Source organism: Danio rerio, chromosome 3 (assembly GCF_052040795.2).
Source record: "Danio rerio strain M-AB ecotype USA chromosome 3, GRCz13ab, whole genome shotgun sequence".
In the NCBI taxonomy this organism is placed as follows: Eukaryota; Metazoa; Chordata; class Actinopteri; order Cypriniformes; family Danionidae; genus Danio; species Danio rerio.
In genome coordinates, this window is record NC_141023.1 from 14,185,678 (window position 1) to 14,204,620 (window position 18,943).

The window sequence follows — 18,943 nt, forward strand, 5'->3', positions numbered from 1 at the left end:
CAAATACGCCCTTTGTTTCTTTGTGTTTTATTGGTTGCTGTTGTGATCGTTTGTGTGCTCGCATTGAAACTTGGAGGTGCGAAAACTGTGTGAGTTTTTGCTTGACTTTTTGTGTCTGCTTTGCAGGTTATGTGTGCTGTAGTGCGTATAGTGAAGTGCATACGTGTGTGTGTGTGTGTTAAAATGTCAGGTTGTGTATTGTGGCAGTGACAGCTGGCGTTCTCCCAGCTGGTGTAAAGGCCGGAGACACACACACACATGCACACACACAGAAAGAGACAGAGGTTTATTACACTGCTGCCCTTTAGTACACACAACTGAACACATTCTCATAAACAGAACATTTGCTTTTAGTTTACTTTCTCTGCTGTCTCAATTAATGTATCGTTGTTTATTTTTGTATTTTGCTCAGAATTGAAAGCATGCTGTAAACAGAAATTAATCATCAGAATGCTCAAATTCTTATAGAACAAACATTTTCTGTCCTATTGATTCATATTCCATTCAGTCTTCATTTGTTTTACTCATTCGTTTGATTTAGCGGCATTTAAAGAATGCTGTAATCAGAATGATCACATTCTCATTGACTGAACGTTATATCAGCTTTAATTTTTTGTTTTGTTTTAATATTTTTATTAATGTTTAATGTTTTAATTTGTTTGATTAATTCATTAATACATTTTGTTAAGCAGTAAATGTCAAAATGAAGTTGGAAGACTAAATTAAAATTTAAAACAAGCAAAGAGTAGCCTTGAAATAAAAAAACTAACCAAAAACATGTTTAATTTTAATTTCACACAGCATTTACTTCATTTTAATATAAATATATTATTCTGCGTCTTCAGAATAATATCTTTGCCATTAGTATGTTATTTTTATAATACAAATACTAATAATAAACAAAAAAAATGGCCCATATATAACTGAAATATTGCCTTTCACAGTTCTACCACAATATTTGAAGAGTTCACATGCAAAAACCTGTAATTGCCATCTGAAATGTTCTTCTAAAATGACCCTTTTTTTCAGGCTACTATGTGTAGGTTCACTAATTTCACTTTTAATTAAAAAAAATAAGTTATTTCCACAATCTTTAAAGTAAAATAAATCCACATAAACAAAGGAGGATGAGAAAATTGTTCATTTTCAACTGAAATTTTAAATGGCACTTAGAGGTTTTTGCATCTGAACTCTTCATTTGTTGTTTAATTTATTTGCATTTTTTAAAGTTTTCATTTTATTAATGTAATTTATTTAATTTGTGTACTGTTTTAAAGGTTACCGTTGGTCTTTGCAATTAAATTGAAGTATTAAATATATCCTGGTCACAACATTGGTGGCAGTTCCTGGGAAAACAGAAACACACACACACACACACACACACACACTTCCAAACAGCGTAATATTTTATTTGCAGCTATTTACAGGCAGCTCGGTTATTTAGCCATTATCTGTGCACTCAGAGTATGTGAACAGGCAGCGTTTGACGATGCTTTTCGCCTTTGTTGTGACACAGAGCCATAATTCTGTTTGTTGGCAGCGCCTCTGAAAGAGATTTTGTTGCCCATGCCGAGTTTCCCTTTCACTCCGTGTGGAACTCAGCGTCAGTTAGCCGGTTCAACATGCCGTCCTTTTCCTGTTTAACGGTATGCCAGGACGCAGATGATCTCCTGCTGACCCCGGCCGCATCTCCTGTCTTAATCCGGACACTATTAAAGCAGCCCGGTGGCTCATTGTTCCGACTACATCCGATTTACCATATTGAGAGAATACTGCAACAACGGCTTTCCCTTTCCCCTCACAAGGAATAGTTCACCCAGAAATGAATATTTACACACCCTAGTGTGGTTTCAAAGGAGATTTCTGCTGAACACTCAAACAAGATACTTTAAAGAAAGCCGAAAACCTGCAACCAGTGATTTCTATAGTAGGTTTAGGTTAGGGTCAGGGTCAGGTCACTGATTACATTTCCCAATAATTTCAGAATATCTTTTTTGTGTTTAACAGAAGATAAAAGATGAGTGAATGATTGCAAAATTCTCACAGACTCAGTTTTTTTTTTTTTATATATATATGCTTTGTGTTTGGTAAAGATTATTCTCAAAGCAAAAATTTGCATTTATTTTTCGGCTGCACGTCTAGAACTTGCTCAGCAGCGCCTGCCAAAAAAAAAAAAAGACAACCCAGGCCTGGTTTAGATCACTTCTGCTTTTGCTGTCTCTGAAAATCAGCGTTTACATTCAGACTCCAGCATACACATGCTATATTATTTGCACACGGTTTATGTAAAATGTACACTTCAGGTCCTGTTTCAGCAGCGCGTGTTGGACAAGCGGTTGTTTGGTGGTTTATTGACGAGAAGCGTGTCGTATTGCCCTTTGGGAGCGATTAATGACGTTAAACTCGCACCGGTTAAATACCCAGGAGCACGGTGGCGTAATTACGCTCGCTCTTCTCACCGTACGCCGGCTGTATTAATGATGATGATTAATGGGAGTTTTTCAAAAGCATCTCTCCAGAAAGAACGAAAAAAAAGTTGTTATTTTTCGTGTGTGTTTGTCAAAATGATTGATTGCTTTCTCTCCTGTTAGTCATCTCTGGAGCTGGCCACGTCATACGGCTCACATTATCACGAAGTCATGATAAAAACATGTGCCTGCTCTCATCTCCAAACGAGCTGCGGCGTCCAGTTCAGACACCGATAAAAAAAAAACCCAGGTCGCAATGCCAAGTTCTGTAGTCAGACGACGGCTGTAGAGCACTGTTGTAAAGCACAGAAAGGAGGGGAACTAATGCCGGCCTTTTCCTTTCAGAAGGGGAAATGGATGTATATAGTGCCATGACAATAGACCCTTAAAGTCCGGTCAAGCGGTAAATCACTTATTTCACAGCGAATCATCCGTTCAGGATGCTTTCGACAGCTTTTTCGAGGTGTTGGAGATGTCTGAGAGGTGTTGCGCGATGTAAAAATAAAGACGTGTTTTGAGCTGTGGGTGCCGATAGACAGTGGGAGCTGCAAACTTTTTAGTTTAGCAGGAATTTTCTGCAACACACCAGTTTTCTAGGGCTGTAAAGGTGTACATTTACAATGAGGTAATGTTAGTTATTGTATTTACTAACATGAAATACAGTAATAATCAACAATATTTGTACAGCGTTTATTAAACATAGATGAATGCATTATTAAAATCCAAATTCTTGTTTAACGTAAACTAACAATGAACAATATTATTACCACCAATTAAAATTAACAAATATCAATAAATCTTGTAATAAATGTGTTTTTCTTTGATTCTTCATGTTAGTAAATACAATAACAAATACAGCTTTATTGTAAAGTGTTACAGTGTCATTTTAATATATGGTAACTCTATTAATTTAACTTAATGTAACATTTATTTACACTAATTCTCTTTGTGGTTATGATTTATTATATTGTCATTTATTACGCAGTATTAGATGTATTATATTGTGTATTTGTATTAATTTGATGCAAATAACTTTAATAATGCAGCACAAATCAGTCCAAGGCACTTGAAAAATGTGGAAAAAATATTTAAAAGCCTTTTTTTCAAGTGCCTTGGACTGATTTTTGCTGTTATTATGATAAAAATAAGACGTGTGGGTGCTGATAGACAGTATGAGCTGCAAACTCTAAGAGTTTGGCATTTAGCAGGATTTTCTATGGCCGTGCGAGGTGATTATATATTGAATAGACAATAAAAAGTCTATAATTTCATATTATGCTTAATTGTTTTCTTCAGGGTGTTACAATATGCATAGTTTACAGTAATACCAATACATAGTTTATATGTAATAAAAGCATAATGAGCAAGTACAATGTTTACATCTTTGCATTTTATTTAGCCTGTAATCATTAGTTTTTGACATTTCTATTAATATTTTTGTATATTTTAATGTATGTTTTTTTATCAAACATTTGCCCTGAAGCTCTAAATATATACATTTTAAGACCTCCTAAATTATTAGCGCCCCATATATATTTTTTCCTTAATTTCTGTTAAATGGAGAAAAGATTTTTTTTTTTAACACATTTCTAAACATAATAGTTTTAATAACTAATTCTTAACAACTGATTTATTTTATCTTTGCCATGATGACAGTACATAATATTTTATAAAACAAATAAGACTTTCTCCAGAAGAAAAAATATTATAGAAAATACTGTGAAAATTTTCATGCTCTGTTAAACATCATTTGGGAAATATTTAAAAAAGAAAGAAAAATTCACAGCAGGGTGAATAATTTTGATTCTCATATACTTTAAAATGTCGTTTGATTGTGGTCAGTACTTTGTCATGATATATATGATAGGAGATGACTTATATCATGATGTTAGATTTTCGTCATATACAAGCCTTTTCCCAGTTTGTCCACACTCTTCGTAGGGAAAATGAAACGATGAAAGCGATAAGAGGTTTTGGGCAGCAGGCCTTTGGGCAGCAGCGTTTCTTCTTGGCTGGTAAACAAGGTGTTGTGGGCCGCTAACAGATTCCCGCTGCTCCAGACCGACAGCAGACAGTCACCCGCACTGACCACTGACACACACCGCTTTGGTCACCTTCACATTTCACTTCATTTGGAGCTGGACAGGATTTTTTTTAGACTTTCTTTCCGCAATGTGAAGGTGTTGCTTGGATCTCTTTCAAAAAGCAGCTTTTTCCTGTGTTTATTGCGCTTGTGACTGAAAGGGTTTGCTTAATCACAGGTGCTGGAGCTACTTTAGACCTTTTGGATTTAGTTTTTAGAAATGAGCCATCAGACTATTTTCAAATCTATGTGTTAAAGCTGATTTATTTAGACATCTTTAAATATGTCAATGAAAATATTAGCCTCAGTTATAGCCAGTAAAATAAATATTAAAATGTAAAATATTTCATTTGTTTAAACTTAAATAGAAAAGTAATATCTTTAGTAATGATAAAAATAATTATTTCTCTAATTGAAATTAAAATGCATACACAATATACAAAATAAATAAATATGATAAATTTCATTTTCTGAAACACATAAAAAAATCCATTTCTATAGATATTACGGTCAAATTATTTTGATTAGCGAATGTCTGATGCTTAATAAAGAACAGAAGAACCCTCGAAATGTCAATCTTGCAGCAAAAACCAAACTGTTAAACATATACTTGTGTAATGTCCTGTTTTTAATGTTATCAGTTATCACACAACGATTTTTATCTGGAGAGACTTTTTAAATGTGAATCCTTCCTAAATTGTGCCATTTTTATCAAAAGTAAATCTTACAGAACTGTTTTTAGTTTATTTATCTTATATATATATATATATATATATATATATATATATATATATATATATATATATATATATATATATATATATATATATATATATATATATATATGTATTTATTTATCTTATCTTATGTATTATGTATTGATGTGAATGACTTTTTATTGTTAAAATAATGTTATAATTAAGAGTTCAGATACAAAAAAGTGCCATCTAGAATTTTCTTCTGCATTTTTCCCTGTCTCTTATGTTTATGTTTAGTTATTTCATGTTAAAATCAATCCAAGTAACCTCTTCTTTGCCATGATAGTAAAATGACTGAATTAAGACATAGGAGCCTGAGAAAATTCAAATTTTAGAAGAAAATTCAAGTGATATTTATAAAATATAGTTGTTGTTTTTTTTTTTTTTTTTGCTATGACACCCAAAAATCTAATTTAACCCGATGCTTAATATGAAATGAAATGTTTTAAAATTATAATGTTACCTATTTTGTGATGTCATAATGTAAATTTACAATGAGGCAATGCTAGTAAATGTATTTAATAATAATGAACTAATAATAATGAACAATATTTGTATAGCATTTATTAATTGTAGATTAATGCATTATTAAAATCCAAATTCATGGTTGACAAACTATCAATGAACAATGTATTTACCATTAAATAACATTAACAAAGATCAATAAATGCTGTAATAAATGTGTTTTTTATTGATTTTTCATGTTAGCAAATACGTTAACTAAATCAACTTTATTTTAAAGTGTTACAGTGTCAATTTAATATGTGGTAACTTAATTTCACATTTATTTACACTGATTCGCTTTGTGGTTATGATTATGTTTTTACGAGCACATTATTCATTAGTTTACTATATTGTCATTTATTATGCAGTATTAAAGTTGTGTATTTATTAATTTGATGCAAATAACATTAATAATACAGCAAAAATCAGTCCAAGGTACTCGAAAAATGTGGGAAAAATATTTGAAAAAACCTTATTAAAGGCTTCTAAATATTTTTTTACACATAGTTCAAGTGCCTTGGACTGATTTTTGCTATTTATTCTGATGATTTCTTTACCCAAAGACAACCAACACAATATTTAAGCTATCACCATGAGCACTTTTTGTTTGATTTAAGATTAATAATACTTTAGAAATGTACATTGTTAAAAATGCAGGGTTTCACGCCATTCATTAATGTTGTCCCAGCACAAACTGGTTAACTCAGCAAATTTATGTGGTTAAAACATAAAACAATTAAGTTTCCCCTCCAAAAAAAATCTCAATAATTGTGTTGTTTCAGCTCATTTTAAATAAGTAGTTTAAACAAGCAGCAAAATCTGTTTTTATTTTGAGAGTAGTGTTTGGGTGGTTGTGTTTCATCTGTGAACACTTGTGTAGAAAGTCAAAATCAGCTCATTTCGAAAAACTGAACCGTCAGAGGAGAAAGATTGACTTTGGCTGGGCTCTGATTTTCTTTATGGCCTTTCACTCGGCCAGGACAGGCAAATAAAACTCGCAGAGGTAAAACCAAAACAGCCCATATACTGGACGCAAAAACATGAGCAAACAAGAAATAAAATCAAGCAGATATATTAATATTCTCTGTCAGTTTAAAAGATGTAACACCTAAACCAATCCTCCATGTCAGCCATTAATTATTATAATTATTATTAACATTGTTATTTGCATTGTTGCATTTGTGGAAAACGCAGAATAGAACAGCGGGCAGAGAATAAAGACGGTGTAAAATGCCAAGATGGAAACAAAAGCCGGTCTGCGAAAGGGAACTTCGACTGGTGTGTGTGTTTGGCACGGCCGCTCGGATCTCAGCTTTTCAAATCACGCCACACGCTCTGCCAACATCCCTCTCTCTTTCCCAGCCTCTCCTTCCATTTAACCCGCTTTTCCAGGCCCTGTTTCTCCAAACATGTCCTCCCTCTCTCGCCATCTTAACACCTCTGTCACGCCGCCGACGGGACAAACAAGCCTTCACGCTATTCAATACAGAAACACACACTCGTTTTTATTTATTTAACTATTTATTCAAGATGATGCAATTTTTTTTTTATTGGTAATATTTTTCATTTTTAAAACAGGGGGTGGGTTTCTCATTTTTAATGATTCATAATTTGGCCACAGGAACGATCACATACGCTACGATAGCCATGTTCCAAATCAAAATGGAGAGTTTGGCAAGCTGCAGACTTTGGCTGTCGGGCTTCTGTCTGGGATTTTAGATGTGAAAAAAGCACCAGCTCCATAGATCATCCGGCTAATCGTGTTTAAGTACACGTATATATATTTTTTTACACAGAATAACCTTTCATACACCAGCCGAATGATCAAACTGGCGCCCGTTTTAAAGTTCAAATTAGACGTTTAAACTTTAAAGCGTGTCAGTAGAGTTTGAATTGTAGACCTTGTGACACTTTTGACAAGCAAAGGTTTTGACGTGAGCCCTTATAGGAATGTGTGTTTACGCCGTGACGTTAGTTCTGTATGGGTGTGTACGCCGCGCTATGAGTGACACGCCGGACAGGCTAATAGCGGCAGTCAGACTGAGCGAATAATGATTGGAAAATGAGGGCTATTATTGAACTAGAGTAAACAGCACAGGACTCTGGTGAAAAGAGCTCATTCAGCACAGCGCTGGAGTGCAGCGGCTTTCTTCTCCTCAGGGGTCCTCCTGCCGCTCTCAGAATCCGCCTTTTGTTCAGCGCCGAGACGGACAGAGAGAGAGGGAGGATGCGGCCCGCGCCGATACAGCCAGACTTTTCTCTTTTTTTTTGTGTGTGTGTTTTTTTTGTGTGTGTGTGTGTGTGTGTGTTGTAAAGTAGACACACATTCTGCCCTTGTGGACATCTTCAATGCTCTCATTTTAAAAAGTAACACAAGTTGTTGTAATGTAGTCCATTTTTGATTTGTTGATTTAAGTTATTAACGTACACCAACTGGTTATGTTGCTGTATAGTCAAGTTGTAAACATTTTACTGATAGGTTTTACTGGATCCCACACTGATCCTTCATGTTATGACAAAACAAATCAATTAAGTTAACTGTTTTTACAAATGTAAATGGGTTGAGCTTAAAACAATTAGGTTTCCCCCAACAAACTCAAGAAGTTGATATTACTCATTTTAAATAAAACAAGTGCACTTTTGTGCAGTAATACCTGTTAATGGGATGCGTTCCTCTATTGTTTATATTAAATGTCAATGTTTGAAAAAACTGTAGCAGTAGATACACAATCCTTGGAACATCTTCCATGGAGCGTGTATTTTAAAAAATAACACACATTGTTGTAGTGAACATTTAATTTATTGGCTTGCAAAAAGTTATTACCGTACAACAGCTGGTTGTGTAGCATTATATTCATGTTGTAAACATTTTAATGATGAAGCTTTTTTTTTCCTTTTTTACTGTCAAAAATGCTGGATAAATCCCACAAAGATCCCTCATGTTGTCCCAACACAAATCAATCAATGGTTTTTACACATGTAAGTGGATTGAACTTAAAACAATTAAGTTGTCCCTCCCAAAAACTCAAAAATTAAGTTGATTCTACTCATTTTAAATAAAACGAGTGTACTTTTGTGCAGTAATACCTGTTGATGAGATGTGTTCCTCTATTTTTTATATTAAATGTCAATGTTAAAAAAAAAAACTCTAGCCGTAGATGCACAATCCAACTCCTAGGAACATCTTCCATGGAGCGTGCATTTTAAAAAGTAACACACATTGTTGTAGTCAATATTTTATTTGTTGACTTGCAGAAATGTATTAACGCACGTCAGCTGGTTATCTAGCAATATAGTCATGTTGTAAACATATTAGTGGTGGAGCTTTTTCCCTTTTTTACTGTAAAATTGCTGGAACCCACACAAATCCTTCATGTGTTTCCAACACAAATCAATCAACGTTTTTACAAATTTAAGTGGATTGAGCTTAAAACAATTAGGTTGTCCCCTAAAAAACTTAAAAATTAAGTTGATTCGTCTTATTTTAAATAAAACTTTTGTGCAGTAATACCTTTTGATGAGATGTGTTTCTCTATTGTTTATATTAAATAGCAGTGTTTAAAAAAACCTGTAGCAGAAGATACACAATCCTTCTACGGACATCTTCTGTGGTGCTCTCATTTTAAAAAGTGACAGAAACTGGTGGGATTTAGTCCATTTTTGATTAGCTGACTTGTTTAAAGTATTAACACACATCAGCTGGTTATGAAGCAATATAGTCATGTTGTAAACATTTTAGTGATGAAGCTTTTTCCCTTTTTTCTGCTGTAAAAATGCTGGATGAATCTTACACAGATCCTTCATGTTGTCTTAACACAAATCAATTAAGTTAATTTGTTGTTTTTTTTACAAATTTAAGTGGGTTGAACTTAAAACAATTACGTTGTCCTAAAGAATTGTTAATTCCGCTCATTTTAAATAAAATGAGGGCACTTTTGTGCAGTAATACTCATTGATTTTTTTTTTTATTTTAAATGGCAATGCTTTTAAAAAATTAACTTTAGCGGTCTCATTTTAAAAAGTAACACAAATTGTTGTTATCTAGTCAAGTTTTGATTCGTTGACTGGGAGAAATGTACTGACGTAAACCAACTGGTTGTGTAGCAATATAGTTATGTTGTAAACTTTTTAGTGATGGAGATTTTTCACTTTTTTTTACTGTAAAAAATGCTGGATGGATCCAACACAGATCCTTCATGTTGTACTAATGCAAATCTATTAAGCGAACTTATCGTTTTTTCAAATTTAAGTGGATTGAACTTAAACAATTAGGACTCAAACTCAAGAATTGTTTTGATTTGGCGCATTTTTAATTAAAACGAGTGCACTTTTGTGCAGTAATGCCTTTTGATGAGATTTGTTTTTTTTATTTAATTTTAAATGGCAATGTTTTTTATAAAAACTAAACTGTAGTAGTAAATACACTTCTTCATTGTATTTTCCTTACAAAAGTGTACATCATGGTTGCATGGTAATCCTTCTCTTATGGACATCTTCTACACTCTAAAAACTGCTGGGTTGAAAACAACCCAATTTGGGTTGTTTTGGTAACCCAGCGCTGGGTAAAAAAGGGACAAACCCAACGCTGGGTTACTTTAACCCAGCAAGTTGGGTTACAAGTTTAACCCAGCATGCTGGGTTGTGATTTTAACCCAACTATTAGTTAAAAATTACTACACTGCTGGGTTGAATGTAACCCAAAATGGGTCAGAAATGTAATCTAGAAACTGATGATTAAAATCACTAAAATAAAAACAATTCTACAGCAATACATAGTTGTTCAGTAATGGAATTTTATTTATGACAAAAGATAAAATGTGTCCAAATGAATTTGAGATTTTTCCCATCTGCACCTCAGCATTAACCCTTTGACTGCCTGCTCTACCAAATGGTTGACCTCGTTTTTACTGTTTTAAATAATGACTGTTAAAGTCATAAGAAAAAAGATGATTTAGTGTTCAAAATATTTCTTTTAAATATATATAAATATATATATATATATATATATATATATATATATATATATATATATATATATATATATATATATTTTTTTTTTTTTTTTTTTTTTTAATTGGTCTTACACATAATTTTTCAGATTTTTCATAATTCTGGTACTTTTACCATAAACATACATATCAATCATTTGGTAGAGGTTGATATTTTAGAAATTATAACATGTGTTAAAATGTACTGATTGTGTTCAATAGCGACATTAGCAGTTGAGAAATGCAATCCAATTTTTTTTCTTGAAAGGGTTGTTAAAGGGTTAAGACGATTTCTGTGAAAATTTATCAAACTGTATCACAGAAACACTGACTAAAGTTCAGTAACAATGCATCAGACTGAAATCAGACAAATTACCTTAAGAAAATGCATATTTGAAATACATTCAAAAACATTTGCATCATTTATAAATCAGGAATCATCAGTAAGAGGCAATTGCAATGTTATTGCAGAGTAGAGAAAAACAATAGTATAAGGAAGTAATAATGAAAATGCATCTAAATGACTGAAGTCAGAAAGTAATTTGAGCACAAACATCAACATATTCTCATATAAATCATCAACTGCAATGCAGAAAAAAATATGTGAAAGTAATAATGAAAAGGCATCAAACAGCTTGAAAAAACAAAACAAACAATAAAAACTAAGAAAATACAAATTTTATATTAAGAAAAAATAAGAAAACATTTTTTTACTTTCCCTTTAACAATTATGTGCAAACATCAATATATGAGATATAAAGCAATCATCAGTAAGGATGATCAAGTTCAATGTAAATGCAGTTTTGAAGAAAAAACAGATATAAAAGTTAAAATGAAACCTGAGGATGGAAGCATTTTAAAACAAATTTGAAATAGGAAAACTTTTTTTAACTTTTACTCGAACAATCATGTGCAAACATCAATCCTGAGATATAAAAGAGTCTGTAAGAAACATTAGTTGCAATGTAACTGCAGTGTAGAGTGTCTTAAAAAAATATCTAGTCCATTATTATGTGCCGTCATCATAGCAAAGAGAAAAGAAATCAGTTATTAGAAATGAGTTATTAAAACTATTCTTTAGAAATGGGTGTCATGGTGGCACAGTGGGTAGTACGATTGCCTCACAGCAACAAGGTCGGTGGTTTAAGCCTCAGCTGGGTCAGTTGGTGTTTCTGTGTGGAGTTTGCATGTTTTCCCCGTGTCCGTGTGGGTTTTCTCTGGGTGCTCCTTTTCCCCCACAATCCAAAGTACAAGTTAAAGAACACAGAATCCAAGGAAGCAGTGAGGTCACAGTATTAATGATTACTGTTTGTCAGCAAAAATTAATGCTAGCAGAACACTTACTGCTAGTGTCTCCTCCCCAGGATGTCCATAAACCACAGTCTGCCACACCAGGGAACACTGCTTGGGGTAGTTCACACCAAAGATGTAGAATGCTTTATAGCAAACGTCCACTTTGGCAAGTAATGTACTTTGCAATAATAAATAGCACAGCACGTGAGCAAAGGCTTGAAAGAAGTGGTGGTCTCCAAGGATGAGAACATGAGGAAACTCAATAGATTCTTGAATTCAATGGATGAAGATACTCAGCAATATTAGTCCCAATCTGAAAAAATAAATAGAATTAAGATTTATTAAAAACTCAAAAGTGTAAAAGTTAAATATCTTTAGAGTTAACTTTAGAACACCTAAAATACCTTTAGAAGCAATTAAGGCCATAACACACCAAGCTATCAGCCAGTGTTGGCATTAGTTAACCACTGACCCTGGCACCATGCTGCAATTTTTTGGCCCGAGTGAAGATGACAATACAACAACAGGTTTGTCTAAGGAACTTTTTTTAATAAGTAATAGTAAGGCAAGATGAGCATTTGAAATTATAAAGTATTTAATTGTGTTTTCTTAATGAGAATAGATAAGACCCTTCTTCCTGAGCTGGGACTGTTTGCAACCGTATTTGTATCATTTGAAGCCGCATTTAAATTTTCTTTAAAAACTTCAAAAATGAGGCACAATCTCAGTTCAAGATGGATAAAATTGCTGAAATATTTTCCTAAAAAAAAAATCTTTCTGACTGAAGAAAGAATGACATGAACATCTTGGGTGACAAGGGGGTGAGTATATTATGTGTGAATCTTTTGTTGGAAGTGGACTTCTCCTTAAATGAAAATAATTGGCTTACAGGCCATTTAGAGTTTGTTGCATTCACTATCTATATAAAGCATCTTATCACTAAAAATTTGAAACCATAGCTGTGACCAAATCACAACTTTCACAAAACCGTCATCTTTTTATGTTTTACGCAGCAGATGCCCTTTCAACTGCAACCCATCACACTCTCATTTACACACACACTATGGACAATTCAGCTTACCCAATTCAGCTACACCGCATGTCATTGGACTGTGGAGGGGAAACCCATCCAAGGCTCAAACCAGCGACCATCTTGCTGTGAGGCGACAGCACTACCCACTGCGCCCCCATGCCACCCTAATAACAAACATAAAAATAACATTTTCATTGTTAATAAAATAACTAAGACAATCATTATGCATTAAATGCATCATTATGCATCGAGAAACCTTTAATTGAATCCTTACCCTCTGAATTGTATTCAAATTGACCTAAAAACGAGGAAAGGTTCGCTCCTGTGCTAAAAATAAAACAAGAGAAATGTCACTGGTTGCATGAACAGCAGATTTTAAAAAATAACCAGACAAAAACAAATTGGCATTAGAGTTCAATCTCTCAGTTTAAAGTGTTGAAGTGGCTAATGATTACTAGGGCTGCCCCCTAATAATTGAATAACCATTAGTCAACTAAAAATTTATTATTCATTCATTCATTTTCTTTTTAGCTTTGTCGCTTTATTAATCTGGGGTAACCACAATGGAATGAACCACCAACATATCCAGCATAAGTTTTATGCAGCGAATGCCCTTTCAGCTGCAACCCATCACTGGGAAACAAATACTCATTCACACACATACACCATTGACAATTTAGTCTACTTAATTCACCTTTACCACGTCTTTGGAAACCGGGGCACCTGGAGGAAACCCACGCGAACACGGGGAGAACATGCAAACTCCACACAGAAAGGCCTATTGACCCAGCCAAGGATCGATCAAGTGACCTTGTTGCTATGAGGCGAATGTGCTACCCACTAGTTGCAGAAAAAAAGTCCACACTGGCAAAGTCAATGTATGCTGCATGAATCCGCTGTGTAAAAAATATGCTGGATAAGTTGGCGGTTCATTCCGCTGTGGCGACCCCAGATTAATAAAGGGACTGAGTCAAAAAGAAAATGAATTAATGAATAAATGGTTTATTAATAAATCTGTAATTATTCAACTAATGCTTCAAATGAACATCACAAGTCAACCAGACAAATGTTTAGACAAGGGCAGCCCTAATGATTACAATGAACCAAGTAAAATATTATTACATACCTTCAAATGTGGGGATTAACTCCTCAAGATTGCATTCTTTTAGTTTGATTTTCACGCAATTATCCATCTGAAAAAGAATAACAGATAAAAGCGTTTAAGCAAAATTAAGTAAAAAAAGATCATGTTAGCCAAAAGTCACTATATCACAAAAATACTCCTAAATAATAATAATAATCCAGGGTGTCACATAAAACGGTGGTCAAACTTTTTCTTTTTGCAGTCGAAGATGATTAGGTTGGAATTAGCCTTAGCTCAGACATTTCCGTTAGCATGAAACGACCCTTACATACAGGATTAATTAAAGATAGCTCAAATCACGTCTAGAATGTAAAATGCTCATAGTAAATTAATAACATTTGCTATTCAATGTACAGATGTACAGCTAAACAAAATGTACATGCAGAGCAGGACAATTATTGTATATATTTTGATTTTAAAAAAAAAACATTGTTAGAAGCTGAATTCAACACTTATGCATCAAAGTATTGTCACAAAAATCCATGAACAAACTTAAGAAATACAAGAGTAAAAATACTACTTACTGCTTTACAATTAACACCCCAGAAAGATCACAAATCACAGTAACGTTACTTACTGTCATCACCTAGCCAACATAAAAATCTGTGTCATTCAAAAGGCATTTTATTACAATAAAAAGCTCCTAAATTATCCTAGGTGTTGTGTTTATAAAGTGGTCATCAAACATGCTTCACGTAAGTTTCATTAGTTACCTTATACTTTTCGAGCTCCTTCCGATGCCGTGCGCGCTTACCCGTCCACCGATCAACAAGCTGGGCGTGAGGCGGAGCAACAGGTCGGGCGTGAGGCGAGCACAGGTCAGGCGTTAGGCGGAGCAACAGCTCGGGCGTTAGGCGGAGAAGCAGGTCCGGAGAAACAGGTCGCCGTTAGGCGGAGAAACAGGTCCGGAGAAACAGGTCCGGAGAAACAGGTCGCCGTTAGGCGGAGAAACAGATCCGGAGAAACAGGTGGCTCGTCAGGCGGACTCGGAGCAACAGTTCAGCCATAAGGCGAGCACAGGTCAGCGTGAGGCGGAGCAACAAGTTGGCCATCAGGCGGAGAAACAGAAAAAAAAGCGCGTGTATATTATACTAAGTAAACTAAGTGTGTTATTTCTTATGAAAATTGTTAAATACACACTAAATAACTTACGTCTCACACAGAATTTCACTCGCTTCCCCTCAAAGACAGCGCAAAGAAAATGGCGGTTTCTCACGTTGATGTCCCTGCATGTTGACGTGACGTGCGTGCTCTCTTTCACGTCCGCGTTCCCAACCCAGCACTGCTGGGTTACAGATAAAGATCGATTTTCAACCCAAATTGGGTTGAATCAACCCAATTTTGTTACCCAGCAGTCTCAACCCAGCATTTGGGTTAAAAAACCAACCCAGCGTTTTTTAGAGTGTATAGTGCTCTCATTTTAAAAAGTAAAAAACTGTTGTTTTGTAGTCCATTTTTGATTTGTTGACTTGCAGAAAGTTATTAACGTGAACCAACTGGTTATGTAGCAATATTGTTGTTGTATAATAATGTAAACTTTCACTGTTAAAAAAAAAAAAAAACACTGTAAAAAATGCAGGATCCCACACAAGTCCTTCATGTTGAACACAAATCATTTAGGTTAATTTGTTGTTTTAACAAAATTAAGTGGATTGAACTTAAAACAATTAAGTTGTCCCAAATAAAAACTCAAGAATTAAGTTGATTTGGCTCATTTTAAATAAAATGAGTGCACCTTTGTTCGTTAATTCCTGCAGATGACATCTGTTTTTTAAAATTTTATTTTAAATGGCAATGTTTTTATAAAAACTAAACTATAGTAGTAGATGCACATGTCCATATATCCACAGATCTAAGAACACTGGAGCATTTTAATGCGCGAAGATCCCTAAATATAAAATTTCTGCTTTTGCCATCAAAAAGACATTTTAGGCAACCTCAGGTAAAGAAAATTGTGTATCAAAAGTCATTTGTGCCGACAGCCATTAGAATTTTAAATACTTAAGTACATTGTAAAACACAACCATCAACTTTATTAAATGTAATGAGTGTAGTTAACTCTAAATTTACTGTTAATTCTACTCATTTGAAAAGAGTTTTGAACTCAGTGTTGAAGGTAGTGAGTTAATTAAATACCTCATTACTTCAACTTAAGTCGAGTAAGTTCACAGTACTCATATAGATTAGTTATTGTTTGTAGCAATCGGTTTCCTTAAATTGTTTGAGATTACTCATTGAGATTTACAGTAGTCAGTTGGTTTGAGTTCTCTTCATTTATTGGGTTTTACTGTGCTCATAGCTTCATTCACTCAAATGGATTAAGTTCACAGTACTCATTAGGATTAGTTTTTGAACTTAAATGGTTTGTTGCAATCGGTTTCCTCAAATGTTTTGAGTTACCTTAACCTTTGGGGTTTTACAGTGTATAGGGTTTAATTGGGTTTATAATGTGATGATATTGAATGTATTTGTTGTACTTTTATTGCTTGCTTTCTGTGATATGTGTGATGTGAACTCTGATGTGGTTGTGTGGTGAAGCCAAAGATAAATTTCCACTTGTGGACAATTAGGAAAGTGTCTTTAGTAAGACTTATACTATAAAACACATTGCTTTACATACTCTGTAAACTTTAAGCAGCACAGTTGTTTTCAACTTTAGTAATAATAAGACATTATTAATAATAAGATATTATTATTATCATTATTAATTAATTAATTCATTTTCTTGTCGGCTTAGTCCCTTTATTAATCCGGGGTCGCCACAGCGGAATTAACCGCCAAGTTATCCAGCAAGTTTTTACGCAGCGGATGCCCTTCCAGCCGCAAACCATCTCTGGGAAACATCCACACACACACACTCATACACTACGGACAATTTAGCCTACCCAATTCACCTGTACCGCATGTCTTTAGACTGGGGAAACCGGAGCACCCGGAGGAAACCCACGCGAAGGCAGGGAGAACATGCAAACTCAACACAGAAACGCCAACTGAGCCGAGGTTCGAACCAGCGACCTTCTTGCTGTGAGGCGACAGCACTACCTACTGCGCCACTGCCTCGCCCATTATTATTAATATATAAGATAAAATATAGTTTTGTATGACAGGAATAAATGACTCAAATATATGCACATACTAAACAGGTATTTAAGATTGTAATAATATTTCACAATATCACTGGTTTTGCTGTGTTTTATCAAACAATTAAATGCAGACTTGCCGTCAAATAGTTTAAGCAGTTCTTTAATTACTGTGATTGCTTACTAAAGTCTTATTGTAGCAACATCGACAAATGAATAAATTAGTGTATCTCCGGGAAACTTCTCACGCGGCGCTTCAGGGCTGTGTATGACGACTGAATGCTAATGTACGGGTGTTTGTTTGCATTCAGCACATGAGCAGGTTTCTGTCTATGTGAATGCACATGCTTGTCTATGTGTGTGAGTAAATGCACGTGAGCGAGAGGAAAAAAAATGCATCAGGGCAGCTCAGGGACGCGGAGTGTAAACTAGGTGCTAATGCCTCCTTTTGCCTGTTTTGTCAGTGCAAACGTTCTAATTAATGGGAATGGAATAAATAAATTAAGCGGCAGCGTCTTTCCACAGCTGAGCAGCAAGAGAGAGAGAGCGGCTGTGAATTTCTCTTCCTGTTCCACTTATCATGTTATGACCTATTAGCCCGGGCTTTGATGCAGTGGCTTTTGTCAACACACACATGCACACACACAAAAGCAGCTTTATTCTGTTGGATTTATGAGGTATTCATGTAACTAATAAAATCATTTTCCTCCAGATTTGAATTCATTGTGCATGTAATTAACTTTGCAGAGAGCACGTTAAAATATATGCAAAAGTGCTGGTTAGCGGCGTTTGCCAAGTCAAGCATAACTAGTGTTATTACTCAGAAGTGAAGTGATTTAAATATTTAAATATAAATAAAAAAATAAATAAATGAATTAACATTTTTAGATCAAGATGCATTTATTGAAAAGCAATAATGACTTGTTTTATAATACATACAGTTGAAGTCAGAATTACTAGCCCCTCACCCACCCCCTTTAATTAAATTTAATTTTAATTTTGTTTTCGATAGTCTACAGAACAAATATTGTATCATTATGCAATAACTTGCCTAATTAACCTAACCTACCTAGTTAACCTAATTAACCTAGGTAAGCCTTTAAATGTCACTTTAAGCTCTATAAAAGTGTCTTATAATTAAAAAATACAATTAAAATATCTAGTAAAATATTATTTACTGTCATCATGGCAAAGATAAAATAAATCAGTTATTAGAAATGAGTTATTAAAACTATTATGATTAGAAATGTGTTGAAAAAATCTTCTCTCTGTTAAACAGAAATTAGGGAAAAAAATAAATAGGGGGGCTAATACTTCAGGGGGTTTAACATATCTGACTTCAACTGTATGTATATAAAATAAGTAAAATTATATGACATCTGCTGATAGGGTCAGAATAATCTGCTAAATTTAAAGCTGAATTTTTGAAACCCGTGGCAGATATTTGATCTTACAAAATAATAATAATAACAATAATAATAATAATCATTTTTAAAATTAAAAAAATTATGAGCAATATCACCCAAGCAGCAGTGCGATATGGCTGTATATTGGCACTGATGGGAGGCGGGCGTTAGTGTCCCAACAGTGCC

The 18,943-nt window shown here is 34.2% G+C and overlaps 1 protein-coding gene across 52 annotated transcripts in view; it reads left to right on the forward strand.

Annotated features, from left to right (window-relative positions):
* The window catches only part of nfixb (nuclear factor I/Xb), a 332,632-nt gene that overhangs the window by 128,420 nt on the left and 185,269 nt on the right, over positions 1-18,943 (forward strand).